The following is an 18,558-nucleotide window of genomic DNA, read 5'->3' as shown; positions in this document are numbered from 1 at the left end:
GCCGCGCTGGGACCGCCGCGCTGGGACCGCCGCGCTGGGACCGCCGCGCTGGGACCGCCGCGCTGGGACCGCCGCGCTGGGACCCCCTCGCTGACCCGCAGCTTAGCTGCTGCGCTGGCGCGGCTGCCTCTGGCTGAGTGGGGCGGCTACCGTAGTGTCACTGGGGATCGTGTGTAAGTCACAGGAGGCTTCCCGGGAGAAGCGGCCGGGAGCGGACGCGTTGGAGGTGACTACGACTCTACGAGTTCCACCTTCCTATCTCTATCCGTTCTGTCCGAGTCAGGTTACTTGTGAAAGGCCGAGAAAGTTTTATTTAGGTAAAATCTTGTGAATGGGAAAGTTTTGGAAACACGAGTAGAAGAGCATTTGGGGAGAAAGTAAGGAAAAGAACTCAAAATCCGGATTGAAGGGAAATCGTTTGAGGTCGTGGCTCATTCATCAAGAAATGAGCTAGGGTTCCTAAATGAGATTGCCTTTCTCTTGCGTGTGGTTATTAAAGTAAGGGCTGTACTGGTGGCCGTATGCGTTTAGAGACGATCCGTTATCTTTAGCAAATATCTTTTTAATGAGCTTTTGTGGCATGTCGAAAATTTATGTTGTCCGAAAAATGGGGGGAGAGTAAGGAAAATGACAGGTGAGAAAGAATGAAAGAGTACTTTGAAAATAAAAAAGGTGAAATTTTCACAGTATTTACGTGTAGGCTGACACTGAAGATGGTTTACAATAAAGAATAGATGGAGTCATCACGCTTGTACTCTTTCAAGTTAAATTCCAAGGATTCGCCATAAGAGTTTAGGCTTTAATTGGAGGCCTTTAAATTGGAAAATATTGCCTAATTATAGCTCCGTTAAGACTTGACTAATATGATTGTGAAATCAGACGTTAACGGCCTGTAATACAGACGAAACTTTAAAACGGTTTAGTTGAAATGTCCAGTAGAAAAAGGAACAAAATTGTAAGTTGTTTACCTTGCTTAATAGTGTTTTGGTTTTTACCAATTTACAAAATGGTTACACCAATATATTTAACACATCAGTAAGGATAATCTTGAAAAGAATGGCTGTTTAGACAAGGTAGGAGCTGGGTAGAGGAAACTTGAGACCGAGTTAGTTTGCAGGAAGAGATTGAAGATAAAAGAGAAATGAAGTAATTGATGGATCTAAGACAGTCATGCTAGAACACAGGAATAGCTTTGGAACTTTTCCTTTTCCAATAGATGTAAGTAAAGCTACAGAGAAAAGTTTGCCTTTACTGGGAATGGTGCCACGTTGGAAGACAAAAATAAGGTAGAAAGTAAAGCATTAAGAGGACTGAGTGGTAGGATTGTGGATTTGCTGATATCCTGTAACTTAAATGCTGAGATGTAAAATTAACAATACTTAATAACTATCTGTTACATCCTATGTTATGTGACAAGGGAATAACAGAGGAAAGAAAACAATATTTGTTATATATATTAATATATAGTCTAAGCAAATATTTTTGTTATATATACTAAGCAAATATATTACACATTCATAATGAAAAAAGGAGGAAATACGACAAGTCTGTAAATGGTCATGTTATAGTTGGTATTTATAACAGCCTTTTCCCACTACTATTTCTTATTTCCTTTGCCTTCAGCAAGTACCTCAGCTGGTTGTAGTTCTTTGCTTGGTGGAGTGACCCAAACCTTCATTCCTGAAGAATCTGGGCCATTACTAGTCCTACCTGGATTGGATTGTTGTAGATTTCCATTGATTTTAATCACAGAGCATAGTAATACTAAGAGATGCCCTAAGGGATCTCTTGTATTCCAGACAATGCATTCCTTATCTCCATTGTATTAATAGTAGAGTTGCTGTCCAATTTCCTCTTGATAGTGAGGATTAATCACCCCAGCCAGCACACTAATTCCCTTCTTTGCATGTTTTTTTAAAAAAATAGATCTTTATTGGAGTATAATTCCTTCACAATACTGTTAGTTTCTGTTGCACAACGAAGCAAATCAGCCATATGCATACACATGTCCCCATATCCCCTCCCTCTTGAGCCTCCCTCCCATCCTCCCTATCCCACCCCTCTAAGTCACCGCAAAGCACCGAGCCAATTTCCCTGTGCTATGCTGCTGCTTCTCATTCTGTGGTGTATATATGTTGATGCTACTCTCACTTTGCCCACCCTCCCACCCCATGTCCTCAAGTTCATTTTCTATGTCTACCTCTTTATTCCTGCCCTGCAACTAGGTTCATCAGTACCGTTTTTTTTTTTTTTAGATTCCATATATATGCGTTAGCATACAGTATTTGTTTTTCTCTTTTTGACTTACTTCACTCTGTATGACAGACTCTAGGTCCATTCAACTCACTACAAATAACTCAATTTCGTTTCTCCTTATGGCTGAGTAATATTCCATTGTATATGTGTGCCACATCTTTATCCATTCATCTGTTGATGGACATTTAGGTTTGTTCCATGTCCTGGCTATTGTAAATAGTGCTGCAATGAACATTGTGGTACATGTCTCTTTTTGAATTATGGTTTTCTCAGGGTATATGCCCAGTAGTGGGATTGCTGGGTCATATGGTAGTTCTATTTTTAGTTTTTTAAGGAACCTCCATACTGTTCTCCATAGTGGCTGTATCAATTTACATTCCCACCAACAGTGCAAGAGGGTTCCCTTTTCTCCACACCCTCTCCAGCATTTATTGTTTGTAGATTTTTTGATGATAGCCATTCTGACCGGCCTGAGGTGATACCTCATTGTAGTTTTGATTTGCATTTCTCTAATGATTAGTGATATTGAGCATCTTTTCATGTGCCTCTTTACCATCTGTATGTCTTCCTTGGTGAAATGTCTATTTAGGTCTTCCACCCATTTTTTATTAACATCTTTATTCAGGTATAATTGCTTTACAATGGTGTGTTAGTTTCTGCTTTATAACAAAGTGAATCAGTTATACATATACATATGTTCCCATATCTCTTCCCTCTTGCATCTCCCTCCCTCCCACTCTCCCTATCCCACCCCTCCAGGCGGTCACAAAGCACCGAGCCGATATCCCTGAGCGGATATCCTTGTGCCATGCGGCTGCTTCCCACTAGCTATCTACCTTACGTTTGTTAGTGTATATATGTCCATGCCTCTCTCTCGCCCTGTCACACCTCATCCTTCCCCCTCCCCATATCCTCAAGTCCATTCTCCAGTAGGTCTGTGTCTTTATTCCTGTCTTACCCCTAGGTTCTTCATGACATTTTTTTTTCTTGAATTCCATATATATGTGTTAGCATACGGTATTTGTCTTTTTCTTTCTGACTTACTTCACTCTGTATGACAGACTCTAGGTCTATCCACCTCATTACAAATAGCTCAATTTCGTTTCTTTTTATGGCTGAGTAATATTCCATTGTATACATGTGCCACATCTTCTTTATCCATTCATCCGATGATGGGCACTTAGGTTGTTTCCATCTCCGGGCTATTGTAAATAGAGCTGCAATGAACATTTTGGTACATGACTCTTTTTGAATTTTGGTTTTCTCAGGGTATATGCCCAGTAGTGGGATTGCTGGGTCATATGGTAGTTCTATTTGTAGTATTTTAAGGAACCTCCATACTGTTCTCCATAGTGGCTGAACCAATTCACATTGCCACCAGCAGTGCAGGAGTGTTCCCTTTTCTCCACACCCTCTCCAGCATTTATTGTTTGTAGATTTTTTGATGATGGCCATTCTGACTGGTGTGAGATGATATCTCATTGTAGTTTTGATTTGCATTTCTCTAATGATTAACGATGTTGAGCATTCTTTCATGTGTTTGTTGGCAGTCTGTATATCTTCTTTGGAGAAATGTCTATTTAGGTCTTCTGCCCATTTTTAGATTGGGTTGTTTGTTTTTTGTTATTGAGCTGAATGAGCTACTTGTAAATCTTGGAGATTAATCCTTTGTCAGTTGCTTCATTTGCAAATATTTTCTCCCATTCTGAGGGTTGTCTTTTGGTCTTGTTTATGGTTTCCTTTGCTGTGCAAAAGCTTTGAAGTTTCATTAGGTCCCATTTGTTTATTTTTGTTTTTATTTCCATTTCTCTAGGAGGTGGGTCAGAAAGGATCTTGCTGTGATTTATGTCATAGAGTGTTCTGCCTATGTTTTCCTCTAAGAGTTTGATAGTTTCTGGCCTCACATTTAGGTCTTTAATCCATTTTGAGCTTATTTTTGTGTATGGTGTTAGGGAGTGATCTAATCTCATACTTTTACATGTACCTGTCCAGTTTTCCCAGCACCACTTATTGAAGAGGCTGTCCTTTCTCCACTGTACATTCCTGCCACCTTTATCAAAGATAAGGTGTCCATATGTGCGCTTCCACCCATTTTTTAACTGGATTGTTTGTTTTTTTGATATTGAGCTCCATGAGCTGTTTGTATATTTTGGAGATTAATCCTTTGTCTGTTGTTTCATTTGCAAATATTTTCTCCCATTCTGAGGGTTGTCTTTTTGTCTTATTTATGGTTTCCTTTGTTGTGCAAAAGCTTTTAAGTTTCATTAGGTCCCATTTGTTTAGTTTTATTTCTATTTCCATTACTCTAGGAGGTGGGTCAAAAAAGATCTTGCTGTGGTTTATGTCAAAGAGTGTTTGTCCTATGTTTTCCTCTAAGGGTTTAATAGTGTCTGGTCTTACATTTAAGTCTTTAATGATTTGGAGTTTATTTTTGTTTATGGTGTTAGGTAGTGTCCTAATTTCATTCTGTTACATGTAGCTGTCCGGTTTTCCCAGCACCACTTGTTGAAGAGGCTGTCTTTTCTCCATTGTATGTTCTTGCCTCCTTTGTCATAAATTAAGTGCCCATATGTGCGTGGGTTTATCTCTGGGCATTCTATCTTGTACCATTGATCTATATTTCTGGTTTTGTGTCAGTACCATACTGTCTTGATTACTGTAGCTTTGTGGTATAGTTTGAAGTCAGGGAGCCTGATTCCTCCAACTCTGTTTTTCTTTTTGAAGATTGCTTTGGCTATTCGGGGTCTTTTGTGTTTCCATACGAATTGTAAAATTTTTTGTTCTAATTCTATGAAGAATGCCATTGGTAGTTTGATAGGGATTGCATTGAATCTGTAGATTGCTTTGGGTAATATAGTCATTTTCACGATATTGATTCTTCCAATCCAAGAACATGATATATTTCTCTATCTGTTTATGTCATCGTTGATTGCTTTCATCAGTATTTTATAGTTTTCTGAGTACAGGTCTTTCACCTCCTTAGGCAGGTTTATTCCTAGGTATTTTATTCTTTTTGTTGCAATGGTAAATGAGAGTATTTCCTTAATTTCTCTTTCTGATTTTTCGTTGTTGGTGTATATGAATGCCAGAGATTTCTGTGCATTAACTTTGTATCCTGCAACCTTACCAAATTCAATGATTAGTTCTAGTAGTTTTCTGGTGGCATCTTTAGGATTTTCTGTGTATATTATCATGTCATTGGCAGAAGGTGACAGTTTTACTTCTTCTTTTCAATATTTATTTCTTTAATTTCTTTTTCTTCTCTGATTGCTGTGGCTAGGACTTCCAAAACTATGTTGAATAAGAGCGGTGAGAGTGGATATCCTTGTTTTGTTCCTGATATTTGTGGAAATGCTTTCAGTTTTTCACCATTGAGTATGATGCTTGCTGTGGGTTTGTCATATATGGCCTTTATTATGTTGAGGTAGGTTCCCTCTATGCCCATTTTCTGGAGAGTTTTTTTAATCATAAATCAGTGTTGAATTTTGTCAAAAGCTTTTTCTGCATCTACTGAGAGTATCATATGGTTTTTATTCCTTAATTTGTTAATGTGATGTATCACATTGATTGATTTGTGTATATTGAAGAACCCTTGCATCCCTGGGATAAATCTCACTTGATCATGGTGTATGATCCTTTTAATGTGCTGTTGGATTCTGTTTGCTACCATTTTCTTCAGGATTTTTGTATCTATGTTCGTCAGTGATATTGGCCTATAATTTTCTTTTTTTGTGGTATCTTTTTCTGTTTTTGTTATCAGGCTGATGGTGGCTTTGTAGAATGAATTTGGGAGTGTTTCTCCCTCTGCAATTTTCTGGAAGAGTTTGAGAAGGATCAGTGTTAGCTCTTCTCTAAATGTTTGATAGAATTCACCAGTGAAGCCATCTGGTCCTGGAGTTTTGTTTGTTGGAAGATTTCTAATTACAGTTTCAATTTCATTACGTGTGATAGGTCTGTTTGTATTTTCTAATTCTTCCTGGTTCAGTCTTGGAAAGTTGTACCTTTCCAAGAATTTGTCCATTTCTTCATGGTTGTCCATTTTATTGGCATATAGTTGTTTGTAGTAATCTCTTATAATCCTTTGTATTTCTGCAGTGTCAGTTGTGATTTTCCCTTTTCATTTCTAATTTTATTGATTTGTGTCCTCTCATTTTTTTTCTTGATGAGTCTGGCTAAGGGTTTATCAATTTTGTTTATCTTTTCAAAGAACCAGCTTTTAGTTTTATTGATCTTTGCTATCGTTTTCTTCATTTCTATTTTATTTATTTCTGCTCTGATCTTTATGCTTTCTTTCCTTCTACTGACTTTGGGTTTTCTTTGTTCTTCTTTCTCTAGTTGTTTTAAGTGTAGGGTTAGATTATTTATTTGAGATTTTTCTTGTTTCTTGAGGTGAGATTGAATTGCTATGAACTTCCATCTTAGAACTGCTTTTGCTGTGTCCCATAGGTTTTGGGTCGTCGTGTTTTTGTTGTCATTTGTTTCAATGTATTTTTTATTTCTTCTTTGATTCCTTCAGTAATCTCTTGGTTATTTAGTAGTGCACTGTTTAGCCTCCATGTATTTGTGATTTTTACCATATTTTTCCTGTAATTGATTTCCAGTCTCATAGCATTGTGGTCAGGAAAGATGCTTGATGTGATTTCAATTTTCTTAAATTTATTTAGGCTTGTTTTGTGACCCAGGGTGTGATCTATCCTGGAGAATGTTCCACGTGCACTTGAGAAGAAAGTGTATTCTGCTACTTTTGGGTGGAAGTTTTATAAATGTCAATTAGATCTACCTGGTCTATTGTGCCATTTAAAGCTTGTGTTTCCTTATTAATTTTCTGTTTGGATGACCTGTCCATTGGTGTAAGTGGGGTGTTAAAGTCCCCTACTATTATTGTGTTACTGTCAATTTCTCCGTTCATGGTTGTTAGCATTTGCCATACGTATTGAGGTGCTCCTGTGTTGGGTGCATAAACAGTTATAATTGTTATATCTTCTTCTTGGATTGATCCTTTGATCACTATGTAGTGTCCCTCCTTATCTCTTGTAACAGTCTTTATTTTAAAGTCTATTTTATGTGATATAAGTATTGCTACTCCAACTTTCTTTTGATTTCCATTTGCATGGAATATCTTTTCCATCCCTTCACTTTCAGTCCTTATGTGTCCCTAGGTCTGAAGTGGGTCTCTTGTAAACAGCATATATATGGATCTTGTTTTTGTATCCATTCAGCCAGTCTGTGTCTTTTGGTTTGGGCATTTAATCCATTTACAGTCAAGGTTATTAAATTCAATATGTATGTTCTTATTACCATTTTCTTAATTGTTTTTGGTTTGTTTTTGTGAATCTTTGTTTTCTCCTGTGTTTCCTGCTTAGAGAAGTTTCTTTAGCATTTGTTGTGAAGCTGGTTTGGTGGTGCTGAATTCTCTTAGCTTTTGCTTGTCTGAAAAGCTTTCAACTTCTCCACTGAATCTGAATGAGATCCTTGCTGGATAGAATAATCTTGGTTGTAGGTTTTTCTCTTTTATCACTTTAAGTGTATCCTGCCACTCCCTTCTGGCCTTCAGAGTTTCCGTTGAAAAATCAGCTGATAACCTTATGGGGATTTCTTTGTATGTTACTTTTTGTTTTTCCCTTGCTGCTTTTAATATTTTTTCTTTGAATTATTTTTTGTTAGTTTGATTAATATATGTCTTGGTGTGTTTTTCCTAGGGTTTATCCTGTTTGGAACTCTCTCTGCTTCCTGGACTTGGGTGACTATTTCCTTTCCCATGTTAGGGAAGTTTTCAACTATAATCTCTTCAGATATTTTCTCAGACCCTTTCTTTTTCTCTTCTTCTTCTGGAACCCCTATAGTTTGATTGTTGGTGTGTTTAGTGTTGTCCCAGAGGTCTCTGAGGTGGTCTTCAGTTCTTTTCATTCCTTTTTCTTTATTCTACGCATCAGCAGTTATTTCCACCATTTTGTCTTCCAGCTCACTTATTCGTCCTTCTGCCTCAATTATCCTGTTATTGACTCCTTCTAGTTTATGTTTCATTTCAGTTATTGTGTTGTTCATCTCTGTTTGTTCTTTAGTTCTTCTAGATCTTTGTTAAACATTTCTTGTATTTTCTCAATCCATACCTCCGTTCTATTTCCAAGATTCTGGATCATCTTTACTGTCATTGTCTGAATTCCTTTTTGCATAGATTGCCTATTTCCTCTTCATTTATTTGGTCTTGTAGGTTTTTACCTTGCTCCTTCATCTGTGACATTTTTTTGCCGTCTCTTTTTTTTTTTTTTTATGAGTGGGATGGAACCATTGTTATGTTTCCAGGTGGAAGCATTCTTCTCTTTGAAACTAAGACTTCTACAGCAGCAGAGCATAAGGTCACAGGAACAGGGAGCAAACATTTTGCAAAAAAGGTCACTAGGAGAAATAGCGAGTGGTACCCTTCCCATTTCTATCCCTTGGTTTCTGGACCTGTGAATCCTGGCTATGAGAGAAATAGCACCATGTATTGGATGCTGATTCAGAGCATATACAGCATTCTGGAGAACTTTGCTACAGTCCTGCAAGTTCTAGTCACCTAGTGGCACCGTAACTGAGTCTTTAAAAGGCTATTCCACCATTCTGTGAAGCCATCTGCTTCAGGATAGTGGGATACATGGTAAGATCAGTGAATTTCATGAGCGTGGGTCCATTACCTCACTTCATTTGCTGTGAAGTGAGTTCCTTGATCAGAAGCAATGCTGTGTAGAATACTGTGATGGTGGATAAAGTATTCTGTAAGTTCATGGATGGTAGTTTTGGCAAAAGCATTGTGTGCAGGGGAGACAAATTTATATCCAGAGTAAATGTTTATTCCAGTAAGAACAAAATATTCCCCCTTCCATGATGGAAGGAGTCCAGTGTAATCAATCTGCCACCAGGTAGCTGGCTACCACCCAAGGAACTCGTGCCATGGTGTTGGTCTCTGCTGTTGACAGGTTGGGCACTCAGCAGTGGCCATAGCCAGGCCTTGGTAAGTGGAAGTCCATGTTGCTGAGCCTATGCATAACCTCCATCCCTGTCAGCATGACCACTTTGTCCATGAGAACATTGGGTGAATACAGGGGTGGCTGGGGAAAAAGTGATTCAGTATGTAATCATATGTCTGGCCATTTCTCCTTCCAATGAAAGTGAACAACCAGGTTCACTGCTTGAAGTTCACCTGCTGGGAGGAGTTCCTTCACTACTGTCCTTCAGGGATGTCCCAGAACAAGGGGCTGTAGTGCTATAGCCATCCACTTTTGGGTGGTGCTTGCATATTGTCGAAAACCATCTGTAAACCAGTCCAGAGTCTTCTCTTCCTCTGTCAACTGATTTAGGGAACTCCCTATGAGGCCACAGATGCAGATTTATTTCTCACTGTGGCATGCAAATGTCTTACCATTAAGTCTAGAGTAGTTCCTATTCCAGGTCCATCTTTTGCTCACCAGGTCCAATCCGTATACTGTCATCAATGTACTGGAGCAGTGTGATGTCTTGTGGAAGAGAAAGGCAATCAAGATACTTGTGAATTAAATAATGATCCCCTAAGTGAGGACTGGAGAGTTTAGTCCCCTGAGACAGGAAAGTGAAGGTGTATTGCTGCTGGCCTTGCTAGCTGGAAACAAACTGCTTCTGGTGGTCCTACCAATAGGTATAGAGAAAAAACATTTGTCAGATCAGTAGCTGCATACCAGGTACCAAGGAATGTGTTAATTTGCTCAAGCACTGAAACTACATCTGGTAGAGTAACTGTAGTTGGAGTCTCCACCTGGTTAAGCTTACGATAGTCCACGGTCATTCTCCGAGATCCATCTGTCTTCTGAACAGGTTAAACAGGTGAGTTGAATGGGGACGTGGTGGGAATCACCACTCCTGCATCTTTCAAGTCCTTGATTGTGACACTAATCTCTGCAGTCTTTCCAGGAATGTGGTAGTGCTTTTGGTTTACTGTTTTCCTAGGTAGAGGCAGTTCTAATGGATTCCGCTTGGCCTTTTCCACTTGAATAGCCCTCACTACACAGGTCAAGGAACCTTTGTGGGGATTCTGCTAGTTGCTGATTATATCTGTTGCAATAATTAACTCTGGTATTGGGGAAATAACTACAGAATGGGTTAGGGGACCCACTGGGCTCACTCCCTGTGAGACAGACTTGAGCTAAAATTCCATTGATCGCTTGACCCTCATACGTTCCTGCTCTAACTGGTAGATCATAATGATGTTTTTGATCTGGAATTAGTGTCAGTTCTGAGTCAGAGTCCAGTAGCCCCCCAAATCTCTGAGTATTTCCTTTTGCCCAATCACAGTTATCCTGGCAAAAAGCTGTAGGTTACTTTGGGGAAGGCTGGGAGAAAGATTAACAGTATAAATTTTTGGCAGTTCATCCAAGGGGTTCTGGGTCTACAAACTGGCTCAAGTCTGGGAACTAAATGAAGGACCATGACTCTTTCTTTTCATGACTCAGGTTAGACTTGTCTTCATTTGGCCTAGAACTTTCCTGCTTATACAGATAAGTAAGAATTTAGTAGGCTTCCTATCTATTTCATTTCTAGGAACACCATGATCCACTAGCCAGTGCCTTAGGTCTATGCAAGTCAGACTTTTCTGGTTGCTATGTCTCTGCTGTCCATTATGGTAACCAGAGCACCTTGCCTTTGGCAGTGCCACTTGATCCCTGCTCTCTGAGATTCAATCACTCCCATTGCATTTAGCTTTTCCAATTCAGTGACTGCAGTCCCTGCTATAAGGCCTGGCCTATAAAGAAGAGCGATCACAGAGTTCTTCAGAGATGTTGGGGCTCCTCTCACAAGTTTATTTCTCACGGTAGTGGTGAAAGATATGTTTTCTGTACCCTTCTGATATGGATACATAGGTCTTAAATGACAAATCCACTCTAACATTCCAATCTCCTTAAGCCTTTGAATCCCTTCCTCCATATTAAACTGAGGCAGGTCTAGCATTTCTAATTTGCCCACTTGTGGATGATTGAGATCACTAAGGGAATTAGTGTAGATGGGAGAAGAGAAATAGCTCTAAGTTGGGCTCTATAGTATTAAGATATTTGGAAGGCTATGAAGAAGCAACAGAAGGGGCTATGAAGAAGCTACTAGTGTGGTGGAAAGAAAACCAAGTATCCTGGTATCCTGCAAGAAGAAAACAATTAGCTACATTATATATTGCTAAATATTATAATAAGATGAGGATTGCTACTGGAATTAACAATGTAAAGATAAGCAGTTGGATGGAGTGGTGTGGTGAGCGTTAAAGCCTGTAGGAGACTGAAGAGAAAATGGGAAAGAAATTGATGACAGCAAGAATAAACAACTCTTTCAAGGAGGTTTGCTAACAAGAAGGGAAAAAATGGGGTGGTAGCTATAACGCAGAGCAGGGTAAAGCGAAATTTTAAGAAAAGAGAAAAAGCATGTTTGTTCATTAATGGCAAAAAAATCTAGGAAAGGAGATTTTTGATACTGGAGAGAGAAGGAAGAATTGCTGAGACAATGACTTTGAGTAAGTGGGAAAGGATCTAGTGCACAAATGGAAGGGTTTCCCTTTGCTAGGAGCATGAACGAGTTCACTCAGTAACAGGAGAGACAGCAGCTGCAGGTAGGTGGGTGAATGTCGTTGTGGGAGTCTGCAGAAATTCTCATCTGATTGTTTCTATTTTATCAGTAAAATAGAAAGCAAGGTCATCAGTTGAGAGTGAGACTGAAAGAAGAGTTGGAGGTTTTAGGAGAGAGGTAAAGCCATGTAATAGTTGTTTAGTGTTGAGGAGAATGGAAATACAGTATGATTCCAGGCAGCATTAGGGGCCCATTGAAGTTAGAGGTCATGAATATAAGTGAAACCAGTCAGTTTGTTTATTTGTTTCCTCCAGCCATGTGTACATGCACAAGTACAACCATGGAATAGGCAGAGAGTTGGACATTACCAGGGTTGTGGTTTAGCCATGTACAGGGAGACAAGAAAAGGGCAGGAGAGTGAAGAGTGTATGCAAAGGAGTGATTATTATTGAGCGTGCAATTTAAGCTGGACAAGGACAGAAGTTAAGATATGAGGGGTGGGAGACGAGAAAAAGACGTTAGAATCAATGAACTGTAGGTTCTGGTGGGGTCAGAGGATTGTTGGATTTTTCCAGATTCTAAGTAGAGGTGGTGAGCTGGAAAAATAGGAGATGATAGTCAAAATGAGATAATCTCAAATTGAGATGATCAAGAGGCAATACAGTCGTCCTTTGGTATCTGAGGAGGTTGTTTCCCAGTGCCTCATGGATACCAAAATCCATGGATGCTCAATCCCTTATATAAAATGGCATTGGGTTTGTATATATCCTGTGCGCATCCTCCCATATACTTTAAGTCATCTCTAGATTGCTTATAATATCTAATACAATGTACAGCTGACCCTTGAGCAGTGTGGGAGTTAGGGGCGCTGACCCTTTGTGCAGTGGAAAAATCCGTGTTTAACTTTACAGTCGGCCCTCTGTATCCTCGGTTCCACACTCACAGATTCAACCAACCGTGGATCACGCAGTACTGTAGTATTTAGTGAAAAAAACCCACGTGTAAGGACCTGCACTGTCCATGTTGTTCAAGGGTCAACTGTAAATGCTATATAAATACAACGTAAATGCCGTGTAGATAGTTGCCAGTGCGCAGCAAATTCAAGTTTTGCCTTTTGAAACTTTCTGGATTTTTTTTTTCCTGAATATTTTTAATCCACGACTGGTTGAATTAGAGGATGTGGAACCCCACAGATATGGAGGGCTGATGGTAGTTATTGGGAAAGAGGAGGATTGAGGTATGGCCATGCGAGTAAGTAGCTGAGGTAAGGTGGAGAATAAAAAATCAGTGGAGGAGAGGAGGTCAAGGCACTGAGTGACAATGTATTGGGTAGATCGTCTATGTGGACACTGAAGCCCGCTGAGAATTATGACAGGAATGCGGTTTAAGACAGTGTTAGGGAGTTAAGAACTAAAATCTCCAAGGAATGGGGTGGAGAGAGACTAGCCTGGGGATTGTTTGAGAACCGCAGCAGGGAGAGGGAGCAGGGAGAGGGAGTTCGTGCGGTCGTTTGATGTCATAAAATTTAAATGGGCAGCTTTTGGAGGAGGGAAGAAGAGTGGTCTGGAAGGAACTGCAGGGAGCAGGAATGTCATCCTCTCCACCTCCAGGCTTCATAGTGGTGGAGTTTGGGAGTCTGGGCTGCAGAGGAGAGGGCTGATCAGGTTTTAAAGCAAAAAAGTGAAGGAAATGTTTAGAGAAGGTGATTTTGCTGATGACTGAGTCTCAGAGGGCCCAGTGGAAAGTTTTCAGGTGTCCGACAGGGATAAGAAATGGGTCAGAAAAGGAGATGTTCAGAGTCTTATAGGAATTAAGAGTCCTGAAGATGAGAGTTAACTTTGGCTTTTTGTGGCAACTAAAATCAACAGGCATGAGGTGCATAGTGAGATTCATCTTGATGAAAGTCTTTGAAAAAAGCTTTAAGTTCAGAAAGGAAACTATAATTAAACAAATGTGCAACCTCAGTGCCTATTCAAGGATAATCTTGGGCTTGGATTAGTCATGAGTGAAATGCCTGTTGGCCAAATGTCTGCCTTGTAAAGGGTACAGGGTGGTCTTTGGGGTTAGGAAGGAATCTGAAGACCTTGGAGATAATCAGGTTTACTATTCATTACCTTCAATTTACAAGATACAGTAATTATTGCTGCTATCTCAAAGACTTTCATCATCATAAGAGGATCTTTCTCAAAATCTAGGCAGTAAGTTTCTGCCCTCTTGTCTGAGGGGAGTTGGAATATCAGTATCATCTTGTTGATTTATAGACATTTTACCTGTTGTTACATTCAAACAAAAATTGAAACTTGAAATTTGATGTTTTAAAAATCCCAAAAGATCAAAACAGGCATAACTGGCTGAACATGAATTCAAAATAAAGAAATGGTGGGAAGATTCCAAACCTAGAAAATGGACATAAATATTTATAGGCACATGAAAAACTGTAACAGTTTTTCCTCTTCTGCCTAAAATAATCAACATGTGCTACAGGAAAAAACACTGTGTGGGATTATTAATTTTTATCTAATTCTTATTTTGGTCAACTCACTTATCTTCTCCCTAAGACTAGATCTGTGTGTCTCTTCTTCACTTATTTATAACAAGAATTCACAACTATCATTGCTACTTTTTAACGTTGAGAGGTGGAAAATTTTCTGGTCGGGGACAACCAAGGCTTTGACTGGCTCAGAGAGGGCCATGTAATCACAGGGTGATGTAAGTAGGAATGAGGTGGAGAGCAAGAAAGTAAATGGCTATGGCATAGCTGCAGTTTTACTTGTTATGTGATTGGGGTGTTTACAGAGTCTGAAAACTCAAGTTTGCTAAGAAGGGGAGAGGGCTGGAATGGATAATTATGCAGTGTTTGTGTACAGGTTTAAGATTTAGATGGAAGGCAGGACAGAGAACTTTATCATTTACTGTTTAGGTTCTTTTTAAAGTTTCTGCTGTGACAGTCAGTGTGCAAGACACACTTTGGCTTGGCAAATTGTAGAAGGAATAAAACCACGGCCCACAAATAGCTACCTCATAATTTTGTTGAAAGAGTAAATTAAATGAAATATGCAAGGTACAGAGCCCAGTGCTTGGCTTAAGTTGCATCTCCTTTCTTAAAAGTTTTCTGGAAATTATCTCATTAGTTTTGGAATGTTTTACAGAAATGAAATAACAACTTCTGGTTGCAAAAAACCTCTGTAGTTATTTAGATAAGCTCTTTAACCTTGTGCTAGCTATACACATATGTGTGTGTGTGTGTGTGTTTAATCATAGTAGATCTTCCCTGCTGTGGTCCTTTTCCTCAAGTATCACTAACTCATTCTTTCAGATCTCAATTTAAATGTCCTATCTTCAGGGGAGATTTTACCTAACTTCACAAAATAGATCAAGTATTCTATAAAATATCCTCAGAGTATCCTATTACTCTCTAACACCTATCACAATTATAATTATTTTTTCTGTAATTTTTGAACGTCTGTCTTCTACCTGAGGAGCTAAGTTCTTTGAGGCTAGGCATCATGTTTCTGTTTCTTCCTGTTCCTTGCCCAGCACCCAGCACAATGTCTCCCAGTACTCAATAATTATTAATAAATTATTAATCATTATTAGTGAATCTTGGTTTTAGTAAAAATCCTTTTGGGGATATGCTCATTTGGCATATATCAATATTTTTAAAGAGAAATTTGACAGGAAATAAGTTCTTTAGCGGTATCATAAATCTTTAGGGATTATGCATGTTAGCTTCCTCTACTGTAACTGGAAAAAATATATATAAAATGTTATATATATTATTATATATATGTTGAAGAGTTTTCTTAAGGTGATATGGACATTGCCAACCTGTAGATTATTAAATGTTTCAAGTAATGTTTTATTGCCTTACTTCTGAGGCTTTGTACATACTCTTTCTCAAAGATGTATCACCAGGGAATTTTATTTCTTAGATGAAACAAGATGTGAGTCTTTTATAGACTTCAATGTAGAAGAAATTATTTGCATTTTAGGAAGATAGTGCTTAAGTCAGCTTTAGTTATAAAGCATTTTCACATGAAGAGCAATCTAGAATGTTTATTTGAAGTGGCCCTTTTAGCTCTAAAAAGTAGACTGTTGTGGTAGCAAACAAAGAACCAGAGAATTGGTAACAAAGCAGGCCAAATAATCTTTCTGGTTTTTAATATGTTGTATGCTTTTTATTTTCAGTTGCAGATTAGTGAAGAAGAAATATTAACTGTTTTTCAAAACAGACCTAAGTAGATTGACTGTACCTCCCTCTTTTATGTTGTGGCCTTGGGTGAGGTAAATACTTGGACCTCAGCTTTCCCATCTGCAAAATGAGAATATCACTTTATTGCCAGGGATGTTCTATGGATTAAATAATCTAGTGTATATCAGATGTCTCGCAAATAATGGCACACAACAAATACTTCTTTCCCCTCATTGCTGGTGTTAAAGAGAAAAATCACAGGCCCAAAATGGTGTCACTTGTGCTAACATTTATGATACCAAACCTAGATTTAATATCTAACCTCATTACAGTTTTGCCCTTAATCTTAGTCAACCAGTCTGGAACTTTCTGGTCAGCACCAATTTGACCAGAGGTAATCTGCCACTGTGGGCCTTCTCCATCCCCCAGAGGAAGAGAGGCAATCTGCGTGATAAAACCCTTATAGTTCCCTTTCCCCCAAAAGATGTCCTCCAGCCTAAAGTAATCCCTTCCTTTCTTTTGCTAATAGCTCCTTTGCCCCACCCTTCTTCCTGTAAAAACCTTCCATTTTATACAACCCCTTGAAGGGCCCTTCTAGTTGCTAGATGGGATGCTACTTGATTCATGACTTACCTAATAAAGCCAATTAGATCTTCAAATTTATTTGGTTGAATTTTTGTTTTTTAACAGTTTTTAGGCTGAGAAAAAACAGCCTAAAAACTTTTATCTTTTAACATATCCTCTGACACTTCAAACCAGCCCCCTCCTTCCCTCCCTTCCTGTTTTTCTTCTTTCCTTTTTTTTTTTTTTTTTCAATAGAAAAGGAAAAGGTTGTAGTTTGGATTGTCATTTGTAATTATGATAAAGTTCTTTAGGGGATGAGGAGAATGGAGGGTATATACTTTCTCAACTCTCTATGTCTGGATCTTGGATTGGGTTTGAAAACTCAGAAAACTGGGGAGTTGTGTAAGTTTATTGGGAAGAAAATGTCTAATAAAAGCATTGAAGAAAACAGGTGAAGGATTATTAAATATATTTATTATTCTTGACTTCATAATATAGATGTAAATACTACTTACAGAGTTTCTGTATTACAAAGGGGCCCATGAAAAGAAGTGTGGTATTGGTAGGAAAGCTAGAAATTGTTTTTTGGCTGTTTATTGGCTTGTTTGAAGTGAAAGGATAACAAGGTATTTTTTTCTAAGCTTTTAATGGTAACTGAATGCAATCCACAAGTCTGTTGTCCCAAAGCTAAAGAAAGCCTGTTCCCTTTTAATGGCATTTATAGAGTAAAGTCAGTGCTACTGTATTTGTCTAACTCCAGATTTTTCTGTCTTAATGTATCTCATAATTAGGTCCCATATTATGACTCTGGTCAAATCATCTGGGAGTGATGGATCACCAAGATAAATTACCAATCTATCTAGTTTAGCTCGTAGCAGATGCAAATTCTAGTTATTTAAATGATTCATTTGTTCTACTCTAAGGTTTCTTGATTCTTACCAATGATATATACCACAGTAGCTTGAACTCTGTAGATTTTTGTAAGATTAATAAAAGATCTTCCTTACAGAAAGGAAAGAGTTTCAACTAATCAGTAGTCATCGGCCACAGGCATTACCTAGTTAAGTTAAATTTTTATAGTTGGATTCTAGTGCTGGGTCAGCACTATAATTCAATTCTCTTACTCTAGTTTCCCAATTGCTGAAATATTATTAAGAGTAAGTCAGGAAACCAGACTAATTGATTTTACTGCTAATTCATGTTATCCACCCTCAGTGGTGCCATTACTGTTGTTAAACAAGTTTCATATTCATCTCTAAATATTTCATATACCCCCAGAACCCAAGCATCCTATCCCTGCCTCTCCTTGGTAACATTGTTCATTCTAACTCCACTAGGAAGATTGAGGACTATCACGTCAACTCTCTTAATTTCTCTCTTCACTGGAAAAAAAAAAACAGTTTTTGTATATTAACACACATTTCCCATCTTCCTTCTAATCTCAGAGAAGAAAATGTCTTTCTCCTTTTTAATTTTGATGCTCATACCTTTCATCCTTTCTCACCTTTTGCGATATTTTGCTTCATCTATTACATCCTTATATTATCAATCAATTGCTTTACCTCAAAAGGCAGACATGTTCCTTTCCTCAATCTTATCATCTTATCTATTTGCCCTTTAGTAACTCACAATATTTTAATAACACTTCATAAAATAGATGCCTTACACTATTTAAACTGTATGTAAAAGAATGTTCATTTGACTCTCGTAACTCAGGAGTCCTGCCTTAGTTAGCGTCAGTGAGAATTACTAGCTAAGCTAGCCTTAACTATGTGGTTCACTTTGGCATATATGCTTTCAAATTGTCATAAAAAGGTTTTATTAATTACTTATATGATCAAAAGTATGATCTAATTTTAGTAATTGAACATCAAAATTATTTTCCTATAATCACATTTTAATCAGATTTTAAAGAGATGATATTGTTCAGGAAAAATTGGATATCATTATTCTTGCTGGGAGAACTACCTCCTCTTGGGTACTTT

The 18,558-nt window shown here is 38.3% G+C and overlaps 1 pseudogene; it reads right to left on the bottom strand.

Annotated features, from left to right (window-relative positions):
* Positions 1-9,597: 9,597 nt before the first annotated feature.
* Positions 9,598-11,214, bottom strand: LOC114902356 (annotated as a pseudogene).
* Between the last annotated feature and the right edge of the window lie 7,344 nt (positions 11,215-18,558).

Source organism: Monodon monoceros, unplaced genomic scaffold (assembly GCF_005190385.1).
Source record: "Monodon monoceros isolate NGI ecotype Baffin Bay Population unplaced genomic scaffold, NGI_Narwhal_1 Super_Scaffold_20, whole genome shotgun sequence".
NCBI lineage: Eukaryota > Metazoa > Chordata > Mammalia > Artiodactyla > Monodontidae > Monodon > Monodon monoceros.
Note: the sequence above shows the minus strand (reverse complement) of the source record. Positions and strands in the feature narration are given on the sequence as shown.